Source organism: Telopea speciosissima, chromosome 1 (genome assembly GCF_018873765.1).
Source record: "Telopea speciosissima isolate NSW1024214 ecotype Mountain lineage chromosome 1, Tspe_v1, whole genome shotgun sequence".
Taxonomy (NCBI): domain Eukaryota; kingdom Viridiplantae; phylum Streptophyta; class Magnoliopsida; order Proteales; family Proteaceae; genus Telopea; species Telopea speciosissima.
Window position 1 is genome coordinate 28,771,039 of NC_057916.1, and position 17,160 is coordinate 28,788,198.

Below are 17,160 nucleotides of genomic sequence, written 5' to 3' on the forward strand. Positions count from 1 at the left end.
TTAGGGTGCCTTTTTTATATTTCCAATTTTTCCATACCACTCCTCCCCCTTAACACCACCACCTCCTCTAACGAGCCAGGTGTGGTACCGTAAATAGAACTCCTATTGTTTCCCCCGATGGCATCTACCACCTATCATACCTTCCTCGGAAAAAAACTATCTTGCATTGAGCTTGCACCGTTGGATGAAGCTTCTTCTACATATTGAGTTCTCAAAACCACACTACAATGCACTGCCACATGCCTGCACTGCAAAGGATTTTAATCCCACTCCCCCCCCCCCTCCCCACCTCTGCAAAGGATTTTAATCCCACTCTATCATACCTTTCTCGGAAAAAACTATCTTGCATTGAGCTTGCACCGTTGGATGAAGCTTCTTCTACATATTGAATTCTCAAAACCACACTACAATACACTGCCACATGCCTGCACTGCAAAGGATTTTAATTCCACTCCCCCCCCCCCCACCTCTCCCCTCATCTCTCTCTTTCTTTTGCTTTTGAATAGTTCTATCATTACCCCCCCCCCCCCAAAAAAAATGAAGTTGCAACCAGATTGAGCCTGTATGGAGTATGGGCCCGATAAGATGACTAAATCAATGTTAGATTGGAAACTTAATTGGATGTACAGAATCTTACGATCCTTGCTGCACTCGAGAAAGAAGATTCCCATCCAATGGTTTTGGAATAGTTAGTGACGGGCTCTGATCGTCCAATGGTTTCGGCCCCCATTATGTCTAGGATCCGGCTCCTCTCCAGGGAGCTCAATGCCCAAGGAGTGCCTAGGGGGCATCCAAGGGTTGGGTTGTGTTGCCCATATCTCGAGGCACGTCTAGGGATGTGTGTGGCACAACCCAATGGCTGGATACCCTATAGGTGTGCTGGGCTCTCCGGAGAGGAACTCAATCCTTATGTTTAACTCCGGGAGGTATGGGCTGATGTTCTGTATGCCGCAGCGTAGCCTGCCCGCCCTCAGACACATGGGTCTGCCATTCAGGGAGCAGGATGGTCATTTCACCCATCCCCATGTGTCTGGGCGCGGAGAGCATTTGGGCATTTTATTATTCCTTTTGGTTCTGAGGTGTGTAATACTGTACAGAAACAGCAGAACGAGAAACAAAGATTTGAGTTTCTTCGATAAACAGATTAGGGTTTCTTTGATCGAAGAGAGCGAAAATGCCTGCAGGATCGGCAGCATCAGGATCAGGTCTATTCAAATTCCTTCGACCTGGGGTTCGTCCTCAATCCACTGACATTCAAGCCGCCGCCATGTGGGGAGTCGCCGCCGCTACGGGAGCGATTTATCTGGTCCAGGTAGCTCTTCTGCCTCGATTTTCATGATTCAGTCTCAATCTCATCTTCATTAGATTCGGCAATATATATAGATTTTATGTTTGGGTAGTTCTTTGTGAAAGTTTTCGGTTTTGTTTCTTGATCTTCCTTGGTTCCCTTCTTACGTTGGTGATGTGGAACTTCGGTTTCGGGATTTGTAACGGGTTCATCTTATCACTGTGATTTCTTAAAATGTTGGATATGGTTCTTTTAATTGGAAATTGAATTGTATTCTCTACCAAATACCGAATTCCCTTTTTTTAATTAAATGGAAATTGTATATTGGCTTGCTACTCAACGAACCACAATCCAGTCACTTATATAAATTGATATCGAAATACGCATAACAAATGGGAGCATCCACATGGAATCTGAAACCAAAAATGGCTAGAGTGGACCAGCTTGAGTGGGATTTTGTAATAAATGAAAGCGTCTGCACTAAGTTTTTATCTTTTTGGTATGTTCTACTTCGACACAGAGCCCAATATGCTGGCAACTCATTGCATATGAAACAGGTATAACACATTGTTATGAAACCCTTTGGTTAAAGAGGACACATTCAAAAGTATCTGGCCATCTGCCATACCAAACTTCTAGCAGATAAGAAACCAAACTGACTTAGTGGACGAATAAGAAATACATAAACAAAAGCATAAGTTAAAACAGAGAATTAGATTGCATTCTGCAATCAAAGTTGGTTAGATCAAGTACATTTTGATTGTTTTAATATAAAGCCTGTTGTAGCAGACGTACCACATTGCGTAATTAATGGTAAGCAATGCACTGTTATCCTCTTCTGTGGATGATCATAACTTCAGTAAAGTTAAAACCTACCGAGAAATCATCAGAGGTATTGAGAATGTTCTTCAGCATGGATGGAGACACTTGAATAAGTGAGGAAGACTCTTGGTTGGCTTCAAGCAAGGACAAGAGGGCCTTTGTTATTTTCTACACTTAATCTGGAATGCTCGATCTTTAGGTTTACACAACTTATCTTTTGTGCGGAGGACTCAATCAGTGTACTGTTTGGTCGATGAATTGGCTAAGTTGGGGGGTTAATAGGGATTTTTGTACAACTGGTGGGTAGTGGCAACCCATGAGGGGGGGTTAATTGGATATTATGGAATAAAATGACTATAAAAAATTATTCCAATCCAAAATGATGAAAACAAAACGGTGTAAAAGCTTGTGAATAAAAGAGAGACAGAGAGAGATAGGATGAAATAAACATAATACAATTTAGAGTGGTTCAACACACTTGCCTACATTCACTAACAAGAGCCTCACTAATGTAGTCCTAGGTAGGAGTAATCCCACTAGGAACCAGGGTAATAGGATCTCTTAACAAGGCTGGCCGATTGGGACAGCTTAGGCTAATTAGGGCAGAATTAGGGTTATGGTTAGGGTTTCGACTTAGGGTTTTATTTGGTAATGATTTGCAGAATTTTATGAGTCTAATGGTATAAGTTGGATCAAATTTGGTTGAGGTTGGAATTCTAGGGTTTTGGGTAGGATGCCTTATGAAAATAGACTGTTTGTAAGATCTAGGGTTTAGGGGCAGATTTTAGAAAAGAGGTTTATAGGGTATTAATGGGCAGGTCTAGGGGGTTATTTTGGTATAAAGAAGTTAGGGTTTGGATGAGTTACAAAATTCTGCAATTTAGGGCAGAATTGGATTTAGGGTTTTAGGGTTCTAATGGATCTATGGATTAATGGAAGGGGTGATAATAGGAGTAGATGGAGCTTAGGTTAGAGGATTAGAAGAAGAAGGTTGAATGCTGAATTAATAAACTACTTACTTGAAAGATTAAATCTTCAATGGTAGCAGCTTTGAAGAACTAGAAGAAGGACCTCCCGATCTACAAGATGCAAGGAGTTGATCGGAGTCCACCAATCCCTTCACCTTGATATTACCTACAAGGTAGCCTTGATATTACTCACAAGGTTCACTCAACAGAGCAGAGTAGCAGCTATGGCAGCAAACAAAAGCTTTTTCATTAATCAAATTCGTGTCCAATGCTGGCTTCCCTTACAAACTTATATAGAAGACTCAAAAATAGACTTAGACACTAAAAAGGAATGGCCTAACCTTATCCCTAACCTATTAGGCAACTTAAACTGACTAGGAAACTCAAATAGACTCAAAATAGAGTCCTAATGACTTAAAACAACTTAAACTACTTAAAATAAAGAAGATTCCCTAGTAGCCAATAGGATATAAGAACCTCTTAGCCAATAGGATCACTTCACTTAAATTAGACCAATTGAACCAATTGGATGCGACCAATTGAACCAATTGGATGCAACCAATTTAAACCGGCTCAATTAAAAACACACAATAAAAACTAAGTATTGGGCTAATCCCGTATGCAACCTATGTACCCCTATTTTAGGCCCAGAAAAGTGGCATATTACATTCGAAACCCATGGGATCAAAGGCCCAACATGTATGTAACTCAACCCTAGACTTATTTCTAATGAAACAAGCCCTATTTGGTGATGAATCTGCATCACTCACTCTTGGACTTTCCTCTATCTCAAGGATCACTTTCCAATGGTAGTGATTAAACCTTCAGAATCAACCCAATAGTTCACTACTTACAACCCAATTCCTTTTCACGAATAGCAATCTCACAACAACTATCATCTAAGTGATTACCCATTGTGGAGATCACTATCTCTCACAACCAACTCTCTCTGAGAGCTTTTAGTGTTTTCACTCAAGTTACAATACCTTTCAAATGCTGATTTACAAATATAAGCTCTAAAACCTCTCTAAGGCAAAATACACATATTGTAAGCACAATGTAAAATGATTCTCAAAGTTACTTGAACACTAGAGTAAAAGATGTGCAAGTGATGTGCACGAGTCTTGTAGAGAGCTGTCCAAGGTACCATATATATAGCACATGCATAACTTTAGAAAATAATAGCTGTTTTTTAGCTATTGGCACTCTAGTTGTCGATCCCGAAAGTTGGCGATTGACCCTGGTATAGCTGTTGCACTCTAACGGCTCAATTTTTTGCCAACAGACACCTCCACGGTTCACACTGAGAATAGGCGGTCAACCCATGGGCAGTAAAATGGCCATAACTTGCTGTCCCAAACTCAGATTGACCTGTTTCTTAAACCAAATGAAAGTTAACTTAAAGAGTTTCAGTTTTCATGTTTTGAGCGTTGGCCATGGATAAGTGTAAGTGATCTTCAATTACCAATTTAGGATCCATTAGATTCTCGTTTGGTCATTGGTTAAGTCCCCAACTAAAGGTTAAATCGATTGGTCAATGAAGTGACTTAAGGCTAAGTCCGTGGGGTTCTAACTTTGAGAACCATACAACTTAGGATTACAAAGATATACAAATATGAAACTATCTCAATTGCTTGCACTGAAGTAGAACATTCTTAAAGACGTCCATAGCGAATCTTGCTTCGAGACGCTTGATCTTCATGAAGTGGTTCTTGAAGCTTGATCTTCAACTATAGAGCTTCAACCTTTCATGGCTTGTTGTACGAGCTTGTCATAAGGTCTTCAATTTGAGAAGCTTGCTGACTGAGAGGTTCCAATTGACCACTTAGTCTTGGGCTTTTCATCAACAAACACAAGTTAGTAATCACCAAAAACATGTACTAAATATAATGTCTCATCAATTTTATGTATTTCGGTCTTTATTGTATTAGGTCCTCAACCTTTTATGGCTTGCTGGCTGGCTGGCTGGTGGTATTGCATACTGGTTTTGTATCTCTCTTTTTCGATTGCAATAAAATTTGGCTACTGTAAAGAGAAAGGGCAGAATGTCATTTACATGTCCCGTTCAAATAAACTTATCCACAGTCCATTTTTTGAGCCATTTGGACAGTTGGTTTTGGTCAATGGACTTTTGGATTAGTTATATACATTATGAATTAGCCACATGTCCTATTGAAACTTAACCAAATACCCTTTCATGTATATCCGTGCATCCTTGTTTTTTGAGCCATCTGTGTATAACCATGCACCTCCTGTAGTCCCTAGATTCTCAAAACTTCATTTTGCCACTTGGCAAATTCCTTTTGGGCTGAAACTTGATATGTAGGCTTGGGACCTTAGGGTCTACCCCCAGTCACAAATTGGGCCCCATTGGATTTGTCCTGTGGCAGATATTTGGGCCTTATCGGAACAGATTGTTCAAGAATCTTTACTACTGAGAAGTCGGTCTAGATCAGATATTAGAAACAACAGGAATTACTCTAATGCACATTTAGGAAATTAGGAATTCAATAAATGATATTATGTTGAACATGATAAGCTATTTACAAGAAGAAGACAATTATGCATTTCATCTCAAACTTCCCTATTATATAAGATGTGTAATATAATTTTCTTTGTTAAGTGAGCTTGAAGTTACTTCACATTTTGGATTTGTTTCTTTATTTGAAACTCGGAAAAGGGATATGTTTAGGAAAATGACATGTTTTCATTTGAGGTATTGTGAATATTTGGTCTCTAGGACTTTCACTTGAGCAGCAAAAAGGCGATTCATTATATTTGAGGATAATTATGAAAAGCTCAGAATGTTCTAAAAGTGTTGTGTGAGTTCACTACAGTAAGATTGCATTTGTCAATGATTTGCAAGATGTTGTACTTGGAGCTTTTTCTCTAGCTTATGGTGAACTTTGAAGGCTGAGCATGTATTGCTTCCTACAACTGTTAGAACTTAGAAGTAGTGAGCCTATGAGATTAAGAAGTTAATTTAGTTATGAAAGCTTCCCCACAGTGGTTGAGTACCGATAGATGAAGCATCACAGTCCATGCACAATTGGAGGTAAACAATACCATGCGCGGTTATTGTGACAATAGAGTTCCATTGTTCCAATAGGTAGGGTAGAAGAGGTGGAAGCAAATAAATAATATATGAAAAAAGGAAAGTGAGAAGTGGACAGAGTTTAGATGCTCCCTGGCATAGGCATCCAAGTGCTATAGAGGAGACTTTGGAAAAAATAGTTAAAGAGGTCTAACTAGACACTTGCATACCTAGGCATCTGTATCTTTATGAGATATAATGACAACATGTGTTTTATGAAAATGAAAAACCTTAGTTAGATGCTTTTTCCCTGTGTTCTATTTGTTGTTAACAACATTATGGTTGTGTGTTTACTTCTTAGTTAAATATACACTGGAGATATTAAAATGAGTAGAAACATCCAATACTAGGGTTTGTGAGTTTTTTATTCTGAATACCTGCCTATAATCATTGTTTTATTACACTATTACCATTTTTAATTTGTAACAATATGTGGGAAAAAGAATTAAGTTTCTACTAGTTAGAAGGGTATCATGCCAATGCTTGGGCGTCTTCTCAGGCAACTGTCTAGGTTTGAAAAGACATCACTTGGGCTGGCCTAGGCATGTTTTTTACTTGAAAACATTAAGGTTTGGCCACACAGAGAGAGAGATTGCAGTACTATTGAAGTGAGAATAGAACATGTGCTTGAAGAATGACTACTTCAGATAGAGGACATTATATGTTATGTGGTAGAACATTGATCCAAAACAAAGATGCTAACCAACTTTAAAGACAACATTCCTGGCACCAAAGTTTTAAAACTCGGAATCAGATGCAGGATCGATCTCCATTGATTTCTTCCCAGAATTTACCTGATTTGGATTGAATTGGTATAACTTGGTCAAAACTCAAAACTCGATTTTAGGGAATAGTGGTAGGTTGATTCTGATTCCAAGTCGAATCATCTGATCCAATGAATTCTGACCCAAGTTTTAAACCTTGCCTGGTTGATATAAGCTAGTCTCATTCTGTGTGCAATCGAAAAGACTGTTTACAGAATTCCCAGATTTGGATGATCATGACATGCATTTTTCTGATTTCAATTTTTAAAACTGTGTATTTTAGCTGACTTGGATATTATGTTTCACACTCTTTGTAAATTCAAATCAATTACGATATGGTTCTTATGCCCTTCTGTCTTTCATAATTATATTTCTAATGCGTCTTTTTGGGGCATATTTGTAGCCATTCAATTGGATCAGAAAGACATTTTTTGAGGAGACTGAAGAGCAGCAGTGATTAGAGATTCGGAATCCGAAGACAATGTTTTGCAATTGCCGGCCATGTTTCTGATGAGAACAGTAGAAAGCCACTCTATTTGAATAATGCATCTTGACTTTCGTTGCTTTTTATTTTTATCTGGAGCTCTGGAGGGATGATACTGAAGAAGTCTGAATTAATTTACTATTCTCATTTCTCCATGTTCTGCCAACTCTACTGTTTTGTCTTTGCTAATTGATTTCTTTCCTTTTCTTTTTAATAAAGATTATCAAGGATTGTTGTTTTAAAAGATCTTTTTTAACCATCGAAACCCATGGCTTCTCCTGTCATCCTCGCCATTCTATCAAGGGCAATGCCAGGACCTGGGGCTAGTTATTTAGCGAATCCCCTCCCCCCTATTGCAGTGCATTCATGTGGTTCCATTCAGTTTGTAACGTTTTTGCAGGGTCGCTGGTAGTCCTTTTCCCAGTGGTTCTCACATTGCTTCAGGGAACTCTTTCTTGATGGTTTGTTTACACAATGGCAGATAACCTTCTCCTAGGTAGGACTTTATAAGTATGTAAATAAACAAATGTGCGGACATAATGGCTCTACAGTTCATTACCGGGTTCCATGAGATCAATATCAATTCCTATCTGATCTTATATCAGTGTAATGATACGAATCAAGGGTAAAAACTTTAAAGAATAACATGGACAAAATTGTCCGATCCCAATCGATACAGGCTGATCTAGATTGATATTGGATTGGTATTGGTAGAGGCCGATACCGTTACTTAAACCATGATCCTAGGGGTCAGTAATGTATCAGTTGGTTCCAGTATCAAAGGTAATGGAACCCAGATTCTCACGACTAGTGGTAGCCAAGAAGTGAAAATTTAACTACCTTGAAATGGAAAGTTATCAGCAATCATGGTTTCAAACCGGCCACCAAGTCAAGCGCAAACCTGTACGCTAGCATGTATTCAGAAGCGGCAAATTTCTTTTGGCTGTCATAAAATAAGGAAAATTGCCTACTTCCACTTGGATAAGAAAAAGTAACACTTCCACACCAACAAACTCAGATTTCTTTTTCGTTTCAGGGTGGGATGAAGGATGAATACAAGAAAATTAGGCAGTTAGAATTGCCTAACATCAGGGTTTTAGTTCACGGTATCAGTTGCCAACAAAACCGATATAGATACTAATATTGATGCGTATCATTATCAGCTGTATCAGGCCTATACTAGATTAATGAGTCATCTTATTCACCAAAAATATTGGGTTTGATACAATTCATTATTGTATCGACCAATAGACCCGATCCGAAACAGATTCCTAAAACCATGACTAATACGCCTGTATAAGTGAGGTTCAATTGTTGTAACCTGAATTTATTTGTCCTTAAACTTTTCATTCGAGTAGCGCTAAAGTGATCACTTGGCAGACACAACTACAGAACCATAGACAAAATCATCTTTCTCATCTCTTCCATAGCCATGTGAACCCCGAACTTCAGAACATTAAACCACAAAATCATCTTTTCCAGCCACTTGAAACCTTTGAACCTAAAACCTTACCCTTGCCCTGAACAGATGAACATTCTATGCATGCAAGTACTTCTTGTTGGTAAACCAGTACATGAATAACTTAATTACAAGTAGAGGAACGTTACAGAATTCAAAAAAAAAAAAAAACAAGTGTTAGTGGTCGCAAATCTCCTGGTGTTAAACCTCCGGAGCTGTTAACAAGGTACCATTTGTTTATAGGGAAAAATAAAGTACACGGAATTTTTTTGGTAAAATCTTTAAGGGTTTTGCTGACCAATGACCTCATAGAAACAAATGTGAGGCCCAGAGTTTCAAGAATCTGGATCAGATCGGCAAATCCTTAAATGAAAAAACCCCTCGATGCCAAAAGTATGCCGATCCAGACCAGATTGAATTGGAATACGCAACTTATGAGGGATAAAAGCAAAATATGTATTTATATGACAATGCAATTGGAAGGTGATATCAGTGTGGTTGATCATTTTGAAAATCTTACTACACATTTCAGCCTTATATTCCTTAGGATTACTCATTTCAAAAGTGAATGAAACTATGATTGCATGTGGCCACAGTAACAGGAAAATTAGTAATACAAAACTATATTTCTACAATTCAGGTTAGTATCAGCTGGTGTTGCTACTCTTGGGCAACAGTGTAATGTGGCTTACCGATCAGTGGATCTACCACCATGGCTTGTACAATGTGTGCTAGTACTGAAGATGGTTGGACCCAATCTCTGGAACCTTTAGAATCGACATCCTTTTCACTGTTTCAGGGAAGAAAATGGAAAGACGGTGATCATCTTATCACACACAGATTATGTATATGTATTTCCCCCTGCTTGCCATTTTCAACCCTATGATATCCATACAACCCCAACCACAGTTATGCACCTCGCACCTTCAATACATGCAAGATCAATCCATGATTATTCATTTCACGATCTGACTCATCTCATCATCAAACACATTTCCTGCAAGACCTTGCTCTTCAGATTTGAGTGTCTGTTCCCCTTGGCAGTAATCTCCTACTGGCTTTCATCCATTTCCCCTTATGCTTGCTGGCATGCAAAACTCATCTGATGGAATAAGAACCAAGAAATCAATTACGAGTTGAGTTGTCAATAGAGTACAATACTTCAGCAAACATCATGTTGCAAACATTTAGACAACTTGAGAAATGCTAGAACTACGAAAGGGTACATTATGAAACTCCATGAACCCAACTGTGCTCATATGGATGAGCACTAAAATTTTACCTTCTAATTTTCACACTATTCAGGGGCAATGTGCAGTTGGCTATGCGTACAGGTGGGTTGGGAGAGTTTGCAGGAGAACCCTAATGGGATTCTCACCACCTACGAATGCTAGGGTTTTGGACATTTTGAAGAAAATCCAGAACAGCAGGTATATGGAATCAATTGGATAAAGATAAATTTAAAAACTCAGCAAATACAGGTCTAATTGGACAGAAACAGGTTGACTGATTAATCTGATATGGAGAACAAGTCTGTCAAATAAGATGCAAATCTGATGGTCAGATTTGAATATATGGAGTTGTCCTATTGCAACTAGGAAATTCAAAACCCCATTAAACAGTAAAATTGACGGACAGGTTTTAGGGCTTCATACCAGAATTCAATTAGTGCAGTAATCAGGATTAATCGACAAACAGAAAACCAGAAATCAGAAGTAGTAACTCCAAACCAGAGTGCAAGAGAAAACTAGCATGCACAGGATAAGATTATAAGTAAGGTTCAGACCTGACCCAAATCGAGGGAGAAGAATGATAGAGAAAGAAGAGAATATAACAATCAGGAATCGACCTAATTCATAGGGCTGGAACCCCATCAATACCGTAACCTGGAATCCACCAGGCCTTATATTGAATCCACAGTACAACAATGGTTGAAATCTACAAAACCTTGAGTAAAGCTTCTTTATTTAATCTGAAAATCGTGAGGAGGGCATAGCCCTTATTTTCTATTTATAGAAATACATAGGTCCAGAAAGCAGAATCTAGAGTCTCTTTCTGAGGCAGAACAGGTAATGAAGAAAAAAAAAAGAGTAAACATCTAGTACATCCCCTGAGGTTTGTTCACCTCTTGTAGTGCCCCCCCCCCCCTTCCATTATTTAAAACCTTACTTACAGATCCCTGGGACTGACAGAATACCCATTGTATTAGGATGAACAGTTAGATTCTAGGTTTAGGAAATAGGAAGGGCGAAGAAGTTGGAGGAGGAAGAAGATAGCAAGAGAAGAGAGAAGAGAATATTAGGCTGTAATCAATTGTGTTGGAGAGGCGTCTCCATACACCATATATTCATTCAATCATAACTAATAGAGAATTACATCCACCTCCCTAGGGAGGTATAAGGGAAATAAAGAAGAAAAACAAAATTACATAATAAGGCAACTAGTAATAGAACTAGTTCCTAAACTACCCCTATTACATGATTTCTAACACTCCCCCTCAAGCTGGAGAATACATATCATGCATTCCCAACTTGCTTAGGAAAGAGCTAAACTGAGGAGAGCCAAGAGCTTTGGTGAAGATGTTTGTCAGCTGATCACCAGTCTTCACAAAAGGAGTACAAATACAGCCAGAGTCTATCTTCTCCTTAATGAAATGCCTATCAACCTCAATGTACTTAGTCTAGTCATGTTGAACGGGGTTGTGAGTGATACTGATGGCAGCCATTTTGTCACAGTACAATCTCATGGGTCCTTCAGTGTCAAATCCCAGTTCCTGAACCAGTCTTTTCAGCCAGATGAGCTCACACACTCCATGTGCCATAGCTCTAAATTCTGCCTCGGCACTAGATCTGGCCACAACATGCTGTTTCTTACTCCTCCACGTAACTAAGTTACCTCCCACAAAGGTACAATAGCCGGAGGTAGATCTCCTGTCTGTAATGGAACCAACCCAATCGGCATCTGTGAAACCTTCCACTCTCAAGTGGTTGTGCATTGCATACAACAGTCCTTTCCCTGGAGAGGACTTGAAATACCTCAGAATGCGATACACAGCATCCAAATGGCCACTCTTGGGAGCATGCATGAATTGGCTGACAACTCCCACTGCATAAGAGATATCTGGCCGAGTCATAGAGAGATAGATAAGCTTCCCCACTAGCGTTTGATACTTCCCGCATCAACAAGAGAAGGACCACAGTCCTCTCCTAGTTTGTGATTCTGCTCAATAGGAGAGTTTGCTGGTTTGCAGCCTAACATCCCTGTCTCTGTCAACAAGTCAAGAATAAACCTCCTCTGACATATGTTGATTCTTTTCTTGGTCCTTGATACTTCTATTCCTAAGAAGTACTTCAAGGGACCCAGATCTTTGATCTCAAATTGCTGTGCCAAGTAGCTCTTCAATCTACCTATCTCAGTTGTATCATCTCCTGTGACCACGATATCATCAACATAGACAATGAGGGTTGTGATAGTACCATTACTCCGCTTGGTAAAGAGAGTATGATCAGCTTGGCTCTAGGAGTATCCATTCTTCAGAATAGCCTGTCGGAAGCGCTCAAACCATGCCTTTGGTGACTGTTTGAGACCATATAGGGCTTTCTTAAGGAGGCACACTTTCCCTTCAGCTGAAGGCATCTTGAAGCCTGGTGAAGTGTGCATGTACACTTCCTCTTCCAAATCACCATAAAGGAAGGCATTCTTCACATCTAACTGATATAAAGGCCAATCTTTATTGGCAGCCAAGGATAAAAGAACTCTTATCGAGTTATGCTTGGCCACAGGAGCAAATGTCTCCTGGTAGTCAATTTCATAGACTTGACTGTACCCCTTGGCCACCAACCTTGCTCTGTATCTCTCAATACTGCCATCAGATTTATACTTGATTGTATAGACCCATCTGCATCCAACTGGGGCACGTTCCTTGGGGAGGTCAACAAGTTGCCAAGTACCATTCTTCTCAAGTGCCATCATCTCCTCAGACATGGCTTATCTCCACTTTGGGTCAGACATAGCATCAATGACATTCTTGGGAATGGAAGCAGTAGAGAGAGCAGTAATAAAGGCAAGGCCTGTAGGAGAAATTGCATCATAGGAAACAAACTAGGATATAGGATTAGTACAAGTTCTTTTCCCTTTCCTAATAGCAATAGGAAGGTCCAAATCCGATGGAGGAAAAGAAATGTCACCTGATTGAGGAGGATGAATCTCAGGATGTGGATCTGGATCTGAAGAGGACTCTTGGTAGATCATCTTTCTTGTATTATGCAAGCTTTCACCTTTTTTGTATGTAAGGTGGTAATCCTTCTCTACCTTCTCTTGACCAGAACCACTTTCAACAACCAAATCTGTATTCCCCCCTGGTTGATCATCAACCTCAACCACATCTACAGTCCTGTGTTTCCCAATGTCAAGCATAAAATGGGATGTAGGTAGAGGAGAAAGAAAGAAATCATCAGTAGCCTGTTCACTCCCACAATTCTCCCCCTGAAGAGGATGCTGAGAAGGGACAAAGAAAGAGATAGACTCAAGAAAGGTAACATCCTTGGAAATGATACATCGGCGAGAAGAAGGATGATAGCACTTGTACCCCTTGGCAGTAGAGTACTACCCAAGGAAGAGACACTTTAGAGCTTTGGGGTCAAGTTTAGTGCGAGTAGATTTGTTAACATGCACATAACAAACACAGCCAAAGACTCTAGGTGGAAGAGAAAAAGCAAAGGCCTTGGGAGATAAGATGTCCAAGGGAGATTTGAAATTAAGAAGCTTGGTAGGCATACGATTGATGAGAAAGGAGGCAGTGAGAAGAGCTGCGGACCAGAAGGTCTTGGGGACATGCATGCCAAACAATAGGCTACGGGTGACCTCCAGGAGAGGGCGATTTTTCCTCTCAGCAATCCCATTCTGTTGGGGCGTGTCAACACACGCTAGCTAATGGATAATGCCATAAGTAGTAAAGAAGGTTTAAAGGCCACCAAACATGTACTCTCCCCCTTTATTAGATCGCACAATTTTGATACGGGTCTCAAATTGAGTAAGGATCATTTGGTAAAAATTCTAAAAGGCATCACAAACATCACTCTTATACTTCAAAAGTACAGTCCATGTGGCACGGGAAAAATCATCAACAAAGGACACAAAGTAACGAAAGCCAAATAAAGTAGTAGGGGAAGGACCCCAAACATCAGTATGCACAATATGAAAAGGAGCAACAGTTCTATTACCATGATAAGGATATGAAGACCGACAATGTTTGGCAGACATACATGGTTCACATTGAAAAACATGAGAAGAGGCAATAGATGAAAATAAGTGAGGCAATTGTTTCCTCATTACTACAAAAGATGGATGGCCAAGACGGCGATGCCATAACATAACAGAATCCACAGAACTACTATCATTTCGACCACACACATAGGAATGAGCTGTGGGAAAAAACGGATCAAAAAAGTAGAGGACCTTGCTCCTCACGTCCACTACCAATAATCATCTTCGTCACCAAATCCTGAAAAAGACAGTGAGAAGTAAAAAAAGTGACACAACAGTTGAGAGATTTAGTCAAATGACTCACAGATAAAAGATTCAGTGTAAGGTTAGGGACATGAAGAATAGAACAGAGGGAAATAGATGATGTCACAGGGATATTACCCTTACCAGATATGGAGGAAAGCGAGCCATCAGCTACCCTAACCTTGTCCTTACCAGAGCAAATGGTATAGGAATCATAATAATGAGACGTACCAGTCATGGGGTCCATGGCACCCGAGTCAATGACCCAAGACTGGGCAGCAGTGGAAGCTGAGGTGGAGACCTGCAAAGCTGAGGATGATGAGGTTCCAGCCATACTAGATGTAGAAGATGTGCTCAACTGTGACACAACCATACGAACCAATGCATCCATAAAGGTGGAGTCATCCTGTGGGGCATCAGCATCAGTCGCCGCTGCGGAATGAGCTCGAGCTCCCCCTCTACGGCCACCATGACCACGCATACCAGGAGGACGACCATTGAGAGACCAACACCTATCCTTGGTGTGTCCAGTACGTCCACAATGATCACATTTAAATCTGTCTCGCCCAACTCCACTGGCACCAACTGTCTCCACCGTACTAGCTTCCTCACGGTTAGGCCCTGGGCCTCTACCACCTCCACGGGTGTCTCGAACAGAACTAGAATTGAGGGCTGACCTCTCAGATGATGCTGGTGGTGGTGCCATAGTAAGTCGCCTGGTCTCTTCACTCTGTAAGTAACTACAGACTTCACTAAGAGAGGGAAGGGGAGACCGGCCTAATAGCTGGAGTCTAACTGGCTCATAGTCAGAGTTCAGACCACCAAGCAAAGAGAAGACACGCTCTTTTTCAAGAGTCAGATACACCTTGGCTTCATCCTCTGGGTTGGTCAAATGAAGGTCTCTGTAGTGATCATACTCTTCCACAAGACTAAGGAACGCACTGTAGTACTCAGAAATAGTGTTGTCACCCTGTTTCAATGAGTGGATTCTTTGATGGAGCTGATAGACCTTGGCAGTGTCACCTACTCTGTCAAAGGCCACAGAGACACTATCCCAAATAGCTTTGGCAGTTTCCTTCCTTATAAACCTTCTCCCAATCTCGGGCTTCATGGAGAAGATCAACCATGTCATAACTGTAGAATTTTCAGTCTCCAATTTATCAAAAGTAGGTGAACCAGCTGTGGGAGCCTTGATAGAACCTGTGATATATCCAAGTTTTCCCTTACTCCTTAGGGAAAGTCTCACAGAATGTGACCAATCTAGGTAATTAGTACCATCAAGCTTCACAAAAGAAATCTGTTGATGATTACTCTCATAAACCAACTGAGGGACAACAGTGGGTAGTTGTGAATCAGCAGTACCAAGCACAGATGTATCCGAATCATTTATGATGGATACCAACAATAAATAAAATCACCAAAGGCAAGTGGGGAGTACACACTCAACCCAAACAAGCAAGAAGTCCAATAAGCAGCCTACGATAGCACACTGCTGAAGCAGTCCTAGCAGCAAATTTCTAAGAGGACTTAAATCAAGCACTTCTAGTGCATAACAACAGCAGTCCAGCAGGCAGTCCCTAAGAAGAGGCCTCACAAAGGCTTGCAAGGTATAGTAATAACTTCAAACAAGTAAAAGAGCCTCACAAAGGCTATGCATACACATCCCTCAACCAAGGGAGCATCAAACTGCAGCTTGAAGCAAGAAAAAAGGAAGTAAATACTCTCGGGTTTACCTGGGCAGAACAGAGGATCCCACACAAGGAGCAAAACTGCTCATATAGCTTCTTCAATCAGCAAGGGAGATCATATCCACTCTCATAAGTGTCCTTGGGCTATGCAAGTGGGCCAAACCAAGACACAAAAGGAATCCGAGAATGGCAGCAGCTGCAACCTGAAACTGAGACTGGCAGAACTTGGAGCAGCAGTTGTGGGAGATCCAAATCTCCAAAGAAGCTTCAAAAGGTCTCAAGTAGATCCTTCAATCATCAAAAGAGGCTAGAATGAGCCTATTCCATATTCTTTAAGCAAAGCTGTACACAGAAATCTCCTCTTTGGAATCCTTAGACACAAAGGATTTCAAAGAGAAGAGAAAGAATGAAAACAGGGACTGAACACGACTCTCAAACCTTGAGCCTGCTCTGATACCAAGTTAGATTCTAGGTTTAGGAAATAGGAAGGGAGAAGAAAAAAGTTGGAGGAAGAAGATAGCAAGAGAGAAGAGAGAAGAGAGAAGAGAGAAGAGAATATTAGGCTGTAATCGATTGTGTTGGAGACGCTTCTCCATACACCATATATTCATTCAATCATAACTAATAGAGAATTACATCCACCTCCCTAGGGAGGTATAAGAGAAATAAAGAAGAAAAACAGAATTACATAATAAGGCAACTAGTAATAGAACTAGTTCCTAAACTACCCCTATTACATGACTTCTAACACGAACCTGTTAAGTGATGATGTCAGCAGGCCATAAATTCTTAAAAGGCCAAAATATCTTTATGGTGATAGGAGTTTACCATAATACCCTTTTGGATAAATTAGAATCTATTAGAGGAAAAAATCTAGTTTGAGAGTGTTTGGCGGAGGACGGTTGCAGAGACTCCGGAAAAGAGGGTGGCGATGCCTTCAATCTGGACGATCTTGACACCAACGGCGATGAAGCTCATTCTTGGTGGTGAAGGTGGCGGTGGAACGTTTATGACGCCTGGAGCTGCGGTTGCAGATGAGGCGTTGAGGGTTTATTTTAAAAATGAAAATAAAAATGAGAAGAAGG

General features: G+C 40.4%; 1 protein-coding gene and 1 long non-coding RNA gene across 4 annotated transcripts in view; one reads left to right on the forward strand and one right to left on the reverse strand.

Annotated features, from left to right (window-relative positions):
* The first annotated feature begins 1,068 nt into the window (after positions 1–1,068).
* On the forward strand, positions 1,069–7,575 carry LOC122657997. Its single transcript, XR_006332400.1, has 2 exons — positions 1,069–1,312; positions 7,340–7,575. It is a non-coding gene; the product is annotated as an uncharacterized LOC122657997 (long non-coding RNA).
* Positions 7,576–9,481: 1,906 nt separating this feature from the next.
* Positions 9,482–17,160, reverse strand: part of LOC122664823 (phospholipid-transporting ATPase 1-like) — a 33,103-nt gene continuing 25,424 nt past the window's right edge. For 2 of the 3 annotated variants that reach the window (XM_043860843.1, XM_043860827.1), the window contains exon 8: positions 9,482–9,981. The gene's annotated coding sequence lies outside the window, so the exon portion shown is untranslated. The remainder of the gene's footprint in view (positions 9,982–17,160) is intronic. The other variant, XM_043860835.1, reaches the window with a different exon arrangement.